Source organism: Lutra lutra, chromosome 4, assembly GCF_902655055.1.
Source record: "Lutra lutra chromosome 4, mLutLut1.2, whole genome shotgun sequence".
NCBI lineage: Eukaryota > Metazoa > Chordata > Mammalia > Carnivora > Mustelidae > Lutra > Lutra lutra.
Window position 1 is genome coordinate 65,617,850 of NC_062281.1, and position 9,727 is coordinate 65,627,576.

The 9,727-nt window shown below is 38.8% G+C and overlaps 1 pseudogene; it reads left to right on the forward strand.

Annotated features, from left to right (window-relative positions):
• The first annotated feature begins 1,750 nt into the window (after positions 1-1,750).
• On the forward strand, positions 1,751-9,248 carry LOC125097271 (SLAIN motif-containing protein 2-like; annotated as a pseudogene).
• Positions 9,249-9,727: the final 479 nt, after the last annotated feature.

Below are 9,727 nucleotides of genomic sequence, written 5' to 3' on the forward strand. Positions count from 1 at the left end.
TCAATGTGGGGATTGCAAAATGTCAGCTACTGCACATACCCATTCCTGTGAATGTTTCCCTGACTTGAGAGAGAAAGGCTTTCTAGAAACAGCAATCACCAGAATCTTCCTTTTATTCACTGGCATATAAATTAATCTTTTGAGAAAAGATGGGAAGTAAAACCTTTGCCAATATATGAATGCATGAGGAAGAGTGTAGGATTATGAGAGGAAGAAGTGGGGCGCCTGGGTGGCTTGATGGATTGAGAGTTAGACTTCAGCTCAGGTCATGATCTCAGGGTCCTGGGATTGAGCCCCACATCAGGCTCCCTGCTTAGTAGAGAGCCTGCTCCTCCTTCTCTCCTTCTCCTTCCCCCCACTGGTGTACACTCTCTTTCTCTCTCAAATAAATAAAGATCTTTTAAAAAATTTTAAAAAGGAGAGGAAGTAATTGGACCAAGCCCTAGGCAGCTGCCATGACTAGTTTAAATTTAAAAAAAAAAAAAAAAAGGAAGAAAAATCCAGAGAAGGAGGCTGAGAAGTAATGGCCAGAGAAGTAGAAAATCAGAGGAGTGGGTAGTGACGGAAGCCCCAGGTGTCATGTTTTACAGAAGAAAACATGGTAATCTGTGTCAAATAAGGAGAAGCCAGGTAGAATGAAAGCAGCAGACCGTGAGTTTATCTTAATAGAAAATGTCTCTGGAGATTTTAGAGAGAGTCATTTTGGTTGGAATCATGGGGAATGGAAGCCAGATGGAGAGTGTGGAGGGACAAAGGGGATGTGATAAAGCAGAGGCAGTGAACATTGAGAACGCTTTTGATAAGTTTGGCTGTAAAAAGGAGAAAAAACCTGCTAAAATGGTTGTGGGAATAGAGTGCAGAATTGAAATTTTTTTTTAAGATAGGAAAGATTAGGACATATTTAAATGTTGATGGGATAGGTCAAACCAGAAAACGTAGGATGAGGAACTAATCAATAGAGTAGATTTTTTTTAGAAAGTGAGACAGGATGGAATATCAGGTACACCTGGAAACACCTTGAAGAAAGAAACGCACCTGGGAACAAGGAGAAGAGGACGAGTGAAGAGGCTGGCAATTCTACTGTTCATGTCGGAAAATGAGTGTATTTCTTCTGGTGGCTTCAATTTTTTTAAGGAAAACAGAGAGTAAGGGTATTGTTGACAATGCAAGAACTAGAAAAGTAGCAGTATTCTTTTTCCTGATCCTTTCTCATCGAGTACCCCCATGATGCGTATATTCTAATAATTAACTATTTAACAACATAACCTGGTGATGGTCTGATGGGATTTTTGTGTCCTGATTTGCCAATGAACTAAACCTTGAAATAGGAGGTTATAAATTACGCTTGACATCACACTCTAGGAATGGATTCAGTGTGTTTAACTTTCAAAAAGGTATCTTCCAAATAAATTGTGGGTTAGAAGAGAAGATGTCTTTTATCAGAGGCATGTTGTTAAAAGAATGTGCCCTGATATTGGAGATAAAGGAAAATAAAACAATGCCTCTGGTATCTTTAAAAATCAGCTAATTATAACAGAGATGAGTTTCATTACGGAGACCAATTTAATAAGAAGCACAGGGGAGCAATGTTAACTATGGAAAATCTTTGAACTAACACAGAGGAGCCTTTTAAATTAATCTGTGAGGGTCAGCAAAAAGAAAATTAGTCTGGTTAGAAAAAAATGACAGTGAACAACAAGTAGGAAAAGGAAATGGAAGATTTTCTTTCGCTTCTGTTAATGAGGGCAAGATGCCAAGAGGCAAAATTTCTAGCTACAAAGATGAGAAACTGGATGATGAACAGGTAAGGGGGAAAAAAATTATCCATCCATGCGGAGAGGGGGAAAGGGACAGACAGTGGAACAAATCTGGCACATATGTGCAACACAGTAACAGGGCTTTTAAAGTAATACTAAGCATCACAAAATAAGGGAAACAATGAACAACTGTGAATAATGAAATGATTTTTCACAAAAACCTTATTTAATAAGAAGCTGGCCTCCTTTTTTATTTATTTTTATTTTTTTAAAGATTTTTTTTATTTTTTTATTTTATTTATTTGACAGAGAGAGATCACAAGTAGACAGAGAGGCAGGCAGAGAGAGAGAGAGAGAGAGAGGGAAGCAGGCTCCCTGCTGAGCAGAGAGCCCGATGCGGGACTCGATCCCAGGACCCTGAGATCATGACCTGAGCCGAAGGCAGCGGCTTAACCCACTGAGCCACCCAGGCTCCCTGGCCTCCTTTTTTAAAGCATGGGACACACACACACACACACACAAACCATACTGTTCATGAGATGTAATTAACTTCACACAGGGTTTTCTGAAAGTAACTAAATGAAAACCGAACTGTGGCTTGCACTGAATATGCATTAGGTCAAAATAACATGAGAGGAGATCAGCCATTATAGAGAAGAAAGTCACATTTAAGACTTTGTCTTGTTAGTGAGTCATTACTAGGAATATAATTTACATATCAGCGGGAGTCTTCTACTCTTGAGATCTAAACAGGTCTAGACTTGAACTCTCATTTTGCGCAGTATGGAAATCCAAAGTCTTCCCATTCCTGGGGGTCAAATCTGTTTCTGGATCTGCTGTCTCTAACATCAGGTTGACTGAGGCATAAAAATCATCTCTATCGTCAGGCCAATTTGTCCATCCATTGTGAGTGTTCGCTTTAAGACAGTATGGCATGGGGAAGCCAAGGAATGTCTTTAGTGTAGAAATGCAGATAATTTATGTTGAGACTTCAATATATGTCTTCACAGAAAATCCTTCAGGCACCTTAATTTTTCCACTGGCTGTTTTACTTCCTATTCTGCAGCACATATCACAATTTCCTCTTTCTACTCTCTGCTCTCCTCCCTCCCTTCTTTGCTTCCCTATCTTCCCCACCTCTCCCTCTCAGAAACAAAAGAAATTCCTCTATAATTCTCCTAAGAGCAATTTGACCAGACTCTTTTGTGGCTTTCATTTTGCTGAACACCACACACCACAGGGCCCCGCCTTCTACCCAGTGGCTAATCAAGTCATTTCCTCAAAGGTAGTTTCCTCCCCAAATGGCATACTGGTGCCAATTGTTAAGAAAATAAGCCCAATACATAAATTCCATTAGGACTTCAAAAGTGTGCCTTTGTCACAAAGGAAAACAACCAATTGCTTGAAAATCCCATGTCATATAAGGTGTAATATCCATGTAACCTGTAATTATGGAGTCTAAAGGCAGTTGTGGAATAGGTAGTTCCTATGAGGGAATTTTTCCACCTTAGGAAATTCTTGGTGGCATTGGCAATCATATATTAGAAAGCTTTCAAAAATAAGACTTGAGAGAGGATTGTATTTCCCGGTGGGGATAATTTCCACTGGACAGCTGGAGCTTACACTTTCATTAGCACAGAGTCCCCCTCTATCAGCCTCAGTAGAGATGCAGGAACAAACAACAGCTGGCCAAGGCCCCGCCATACAAAGGGCTATATCAGGACCAGGCTGATTGCCCATTCTATTGCCGGTGATGAGTTCTTCATGCCTTTTAATCCTGCTTACCTCAGGTTTCACAGCAATCAAGACTCCTGACACATTCTATGTCCTTTCTTTCCTTATTATATGGCCTCCATGAAGAGATTTCCCTGTCATCTAGAAATTCTATATTGGATGTGCTCTTCCTTAAGTCACAGGGCTTCTCGATGCTGCTCAGAATTCTTATGAATGACATTCAGAATCTATCTTTTGTATAGGACCTGATTTTTTTTTTCTTTCTCAAATTTTTAAGATTTTTTTTGGTTCTTATTTGCCTTTCTTTTTTCATATGGCTGCAAATTCAATGGGTCTTTTTTTTCCTTTTCCTTTTCTTTTTTGGGGGCGTGGGGGAAGAGAGGAAGGGAGGGCCAGAGGGACAGGAAGAGAGAGAATCTCAAGCAGACTCGATGGCCAGCGCAGAGCCTGATGTGGGCTCAATCGAACAACCCTGAGATTATGACTTGAGCTGAAATCAAGAGTCAGATGTGTAACTGACTGAGTCACCTAGGCACCCTCAGTGAGTCATTTTAATCTGGAAAACTGTGTCCCTCAGTTCTAGGAATTTTTTTCGTTTAAGGCATTTTCATACTTTCCTCTGTATTTCTTTCTGGAACTCATATCATTCAAATATTGGACCTCCTACACAGATCTTTAAATTTGTTTCAATTTTCATCTATTGTCCATTTCCTTTTTATCCATTTTCAGAAAGATTTTCCTGACTTAACCTTTCACGCCTCCTATTGATTCTTCTAGTTCTCATATATTTTCCATGTCCAAAAGCCCATTCTTAGGCTTGGTAATTCCTTTTAATAACATTCTATTTTTGTTTTGTGGATGCAGTATCATCTTGCACCTCTGTGAAGATCTTATTAAAATATCTTTTGAAGTTTCTTGATCCTCCTTGCATTTTCTATTTTATTTTAAAGATTTTATTTATTTATTTGACAGAGAGCACAAGCAGGGAAAGAAGCAGAGGGCTCTTGATCCTAGGACCCTGGGATCATGACCTGAGCTGAAGACAGATGCAACTGAGCCACCCACGTGCCCCTACATTTTCTATTTTTTTTTTAATAGTTTGTTTGCTTTTTTTTTTTTTTTTCTTGTTGTATTTCATGTTCAGAGTTCTATTTGCATGAGCAGAATCAGTCACTGGTGGACTTAACAATAAGCTGAATTTTTCATTGAAGGGCACACAGATATCAGTATTTCTCTGGGTTTTTTTCACCATTGGCTGATTTTTCCCTGACAGTGATTCTCTATTCTCCCACCTGGTTATGTACAAGTGAAGCGGGGAGAATTTTCATATTGTTTGGGGAAAGATGTCAACATTCTTAGATAGGGAAGTTCCAGTCTTCTGTAGTATGAAGACAGGGTATCGATTGGCTAAAGACTGGAGAAGATGTGAAAAGCTGTTTCATAAATGAATTGCCAACTGATTTTTCAGAGATCCCTAAGACTTAAAGTTACCAAGTTCTTCCAGGGTTCTGAGACATGAATCATCTTGTTCCTTGTCTGCTTGCCCCTCACACTTTCAATTTACCTTTTCTAGATTGCTAAGTCAACAACCACAGTCCGTCCATTTCTCATCTTTCAAAAGCTTGTTGGAATTTCATCATTATTTTTCTGGGTTTATCACTCTTTAGAAAAAACTTATTTTGCTATCTTTTCAATGGTGTTATAAAATGGACAGAAGTTACCACTTGTGTCTGATAGACCTCATTAACTAGAGATATAATTTTCTCTGCAGTCCTTATAATCTGACTTCATTCCTATCATTTCAGTGAAATTACTTCCATAAAGGTCACAACAAACTATACTATATTGCTATATACATTGGGGATTGCCTTGACCTCATATTCCTTGATATTTTGGCATTTAATACAACTGGTTACTCCTTGAAATTCTCCTTTTAGGGGTTGAATGATCCCACATTCTCCTGGTTTTCTTTTACTTCCTCATCTGGTCCTCAGTCTTCCTCGTTTGCTCTTCCTCTTTTTGCCATCACCTTTAAATGTTCAAGTACAAGTCACCATATCTGTAGTCAACAAGATGGAGACCCAGAAGAGTCTAGGGCACAGTTCCAATGTGAGTCCAGGAGAGCTGATGGTGTAAGTTCTAGGCTGAAAGCTGGTAGTCTTGAGACACAATGAAGTTTGATGTTTTAGTTTGAGTGCGAAGGTTGGAAAAGACTGATATTCCAGCTCAAGTAGACAGGAGGAATTTCCTCTTACTCATGGGAGAGTCAGCCTTTTTGTTCTGTTTAGGCCTTCAACTAATTTGATAAGGTACACCCACATTAGGAAGGGCAGTCTCTCACTCAGTCTACCTAATCAAATATTAATCTCATCCAAAAACACCCTCACAAAGTCAGAATAGTGTTTGACCAGATATCTGAGCACATCATTGCCTAGTCAAATTGACATGTAAAATTAACCATCACAATTGGTAAATCAAGAAATGCCAGTCATATTAGACAGTCATAAAATAGATACATATTAAACTGGAATTTTGAATTTTACATCAAACATATAAACACGTATTTACTTACCTTCCTTTTATAGTAGACCCAAAGGTTTGTTTTTTTTGTTTGTTTGTTTGTTTTTTTAATATGAATCTGCTGACTAGAGTTCCAGATAGTCTTTTTCACAAAACTATACTCATAATTCATCTACATTTTCATATACATCGACATAATTCATCTACATTTCCTAGTGTGTATCAAGTGAGAAAAAGATCTTAAAGCTAAAGGCGAAATTTTTCTAGGCCTTAAAAGGTTTTTTTTTTCCCTAATTCCTTATAATTATTTGATTTGATCTCATTTTAAAAAGCAATTTGCTTTCTGAAGTATTTAATTTAGTTTTCACAGCAGCAACATTTTTCTTTTATAACCTGTCATCTTGGGTAATATGTAGTTGTCAAGTTGTATTAACATGTAGTTGTTATAGTATTACAATGACAAGGTTTCAAATCAAACACAATTGAATCTAGGGAAGCATACAACTCAGCTGATGGGAGCACAGGTACAAGGATAGAATGGGGACTAGTATGGCAGTGCTGAGGGTCAGTTTGCTGTGGGAATCAGCCAGTATAATTCACAGAGAGAGGGTAGAGAGTCTGTTAATCCTGAGAGTCCCCTCAGTGGAAGCCTTAGTGAATTGCTCCCCATATCATCAGACAAAATGACATTAAACATTAACATCTGTTTACATCAGATTTATTTGAGAGTTCCCAAAGGACATAGGTTACCAGAAAAATAAAATAAACAAGAGGAAGACAATCTATTTCCAGAATTTTCTAGGAACTTTCTTGACTCCTTTGGTTTATTCATCAGTTCCTATTTTCATAATTGCTTTCAAATATGTAATCTAAAAATGATAATTCTTACTCAAGTCTCTTGAATTATTGCCTTTGGTATCTCAAGAGTAAAATCATATGCTGTTTTATTGAAATGCCTACTTTTATTATAACAACTACTTTTTTAGAACAAATAAAATTCTGCTCTATTTCATTCAGATGATAAAATAATCAGTGAATACAGTTCAGAAATCAGTACTTTGATGCATAATGCCATGTAACGGCAAGTCCCATTTTTACTTTTATGTAGTGATAAAACACAGCTCAACATTTTCATATGACAAGTTGATATATAAAGAAATACTATTAGTTTTGCTAATTACCTTGATATATTTGTGAATCTAAGTAACAAAAGTCTTAAAAAGTTATGCTTTGGGAAATGATAAAAGAAAAAGACTAATTTTTTTTTAAGATTTTATTTTTTATTTATTTGACAGACAGAGATCACAAGCAGGCAGAGAGGCAGGCAGAGAGAGAGGAGGTAGCAATCTCCCCACTGAGCAGAGAGCCTGATGTGGGGCTTGATCCCAGGACCCTGAGATCATGACCTGGGTTGAAGGCAGAGGCTTTAACCCACTGAGCCACCCAGGCACCCTGAAAAAGACTAATTTTTAATAATTTTTTTCTGAATACCTGAAAAGATAGTGCTCTGTTATACAAAGCCATGAGGGACTGTGTTAAACACTCTAGTGACCAATTAGTAACATTTATGCTAAGTGATTTGTCACATTTTTTTTTTTAAGATTTTATTTATTTGACAGAGAAAGATCACAAGTAGGCAGAGAGGCAGGGAGAGAGAGAGGGGGGGGAAGCAGGCTCCCTTGCCGAGCAGAGAGCCCGATGCGGGGCTTGATACCAGGACTCTGAGATCATGACCTGGGCCGAAGGCAGAGGCTTAACCCACTGAGCCACCCAGGTGCCCCTCACATTTTCTTTTAATAGTATAACTTATTAGAGGCAAAAATGTGTGCTATTTATGGGAGGGCTCCAGGGTCAGAAGGCCTCAGTTTGAATCTCAGCTCCACGTCTTCCTATCTAGCTGAACTTGGGTGATTATTTAAGTCCCTAAAGTGTTAGTGTTGCCAAATGATGGATCCTCAAAAATTCCACCAAAATAACCTGTTGAAAAGGTAAATCTGAATTTATTGCTTACCTCAGTAAGGGAGAACACTGCTTTGACCATGAATTAGTAGCATCTTGGAAGGAAGAGAGAGCAAAGTTGTGATATGAAGTTTCGGTATTTGGTTTAAAGCAAGTCTTTCAAGGCAAGGGGTGGCTTTTCATTAGGATGGGATAAAGATCACAGCAGAATGCTTTAGGATTTGTGGGTACAGCAAAATGAGGGCTTTGAGGTAAAGGTATGGAAAAATCAGAAAACAAAGAATTATTTGATGCTATCTATTGAAAAGCCAGTCTTATGTTCATTAAAAATGGATTTTTTTCAGGAAGTTCCTGAAAGGAACATTGAAGTTATTTTTAACTTTTATCTCTCTGGACAAAAATTTCCTGCAATAGTTAAGACATTGTGATAAAGACAGTGGCAGAGTAAAATCACGATAATGTGAATAGTCAAGTATGTTTGTGAGGTGGAGCGAGTAGATGGTTTTGATTCTTAGTTTCCATTTGCAAAGTGGGAATAATAATAGCATATTTATGGATGATTTGCTAAGTATTAACAAACCTTCTAGAAGGAAACTGTATGAAGTGGAGGGAGAAAGGCTCAGAGTTGGTCAAATGTAGATTTACTTCTAAGTTACAACTTTGTGGTAAGTATGATTCTGTTTTGGTGATCTTCAGAGTGATACTTCTAACAGGGGCATTGTGGGAATTATATTAACTAATGAATGAGAGTCCCAAACATCGAACATGCAAGTTGACTCAGTGAAAAGCAGCAGAAGTGACTTCAATTCTCAAGTGTCAAATGGAGAAATACCTCATACGCAACCTCAGGCTTCAGCCATATCTCTCCAGGCAAATTCTGCTTCCCTGCAGTATCTTCTCCTTTGGCTTTCCAGCAACCAGTAAAAGCATTTAACAACCATGGCTCTAGTTCTCCAGGTACCAAAAGAAACCATGGCTCTCGTTCTCCGGGTACCAAAGAAACAACAGCTCATACCAACCACCTCCCCAGCCGGGCCCTCCCATGGCTCAGAGTACACAGTCCCAGCAAATCTTCCCAACAATATCAACAGCCCGACTTCAACCAGATCTGCAGGAACAACCACAGTGAGAAGTGGCTTGCAGAGACCCACTTCCCCTTCTCCTGGGGGTATACCAGTGCCTCATAGTAAACTTGCACAACCTATTCGTGGACCCTTGCCAGCTCCTAAAACCTGTGGTCGCCTGAAAGAGGACAGTTGGAAGGATGGCTGTTATTGACGAGCAGGGGCAAGAATGCAGAGGTCCACAGCTTCCTGGATACCCCTTCACTAAATTAAAAGACAACTTTTATATGCACACTGTTCAGATAAGGTTTTTAATTTATAAAATCCCAGCCCTCTCTGTCATAAGTAGCACAGACTGACAGAGATGATCAAGAAACAGGGTTTTTTTTTTCCGTTTCTGTTTGTTTTTTGTTTATTAAATTTTGGTGGGGGTTTTTTAAGTTGTTTTTTGTTTGTGTGTGTGTGTGTGTGTGTGTGTGTGTGTGTGTGTGTGTGTGTTTAGATTTTATCTGTCGGGAAAAGAAAGCACAAGCAGGGGGAGTGGCAGGCAGAGGGAGAAGCAGGCTCCAGGGATCCTGATGCAGAACTGGATCCCAAGACCCTGGGATCATGACCTGAGCCAAAGGTAAATGCTTAACAGACTGAGCCATCCAGGCATCCCAAGAAACATTTTAAATGATATTTGACATCAGA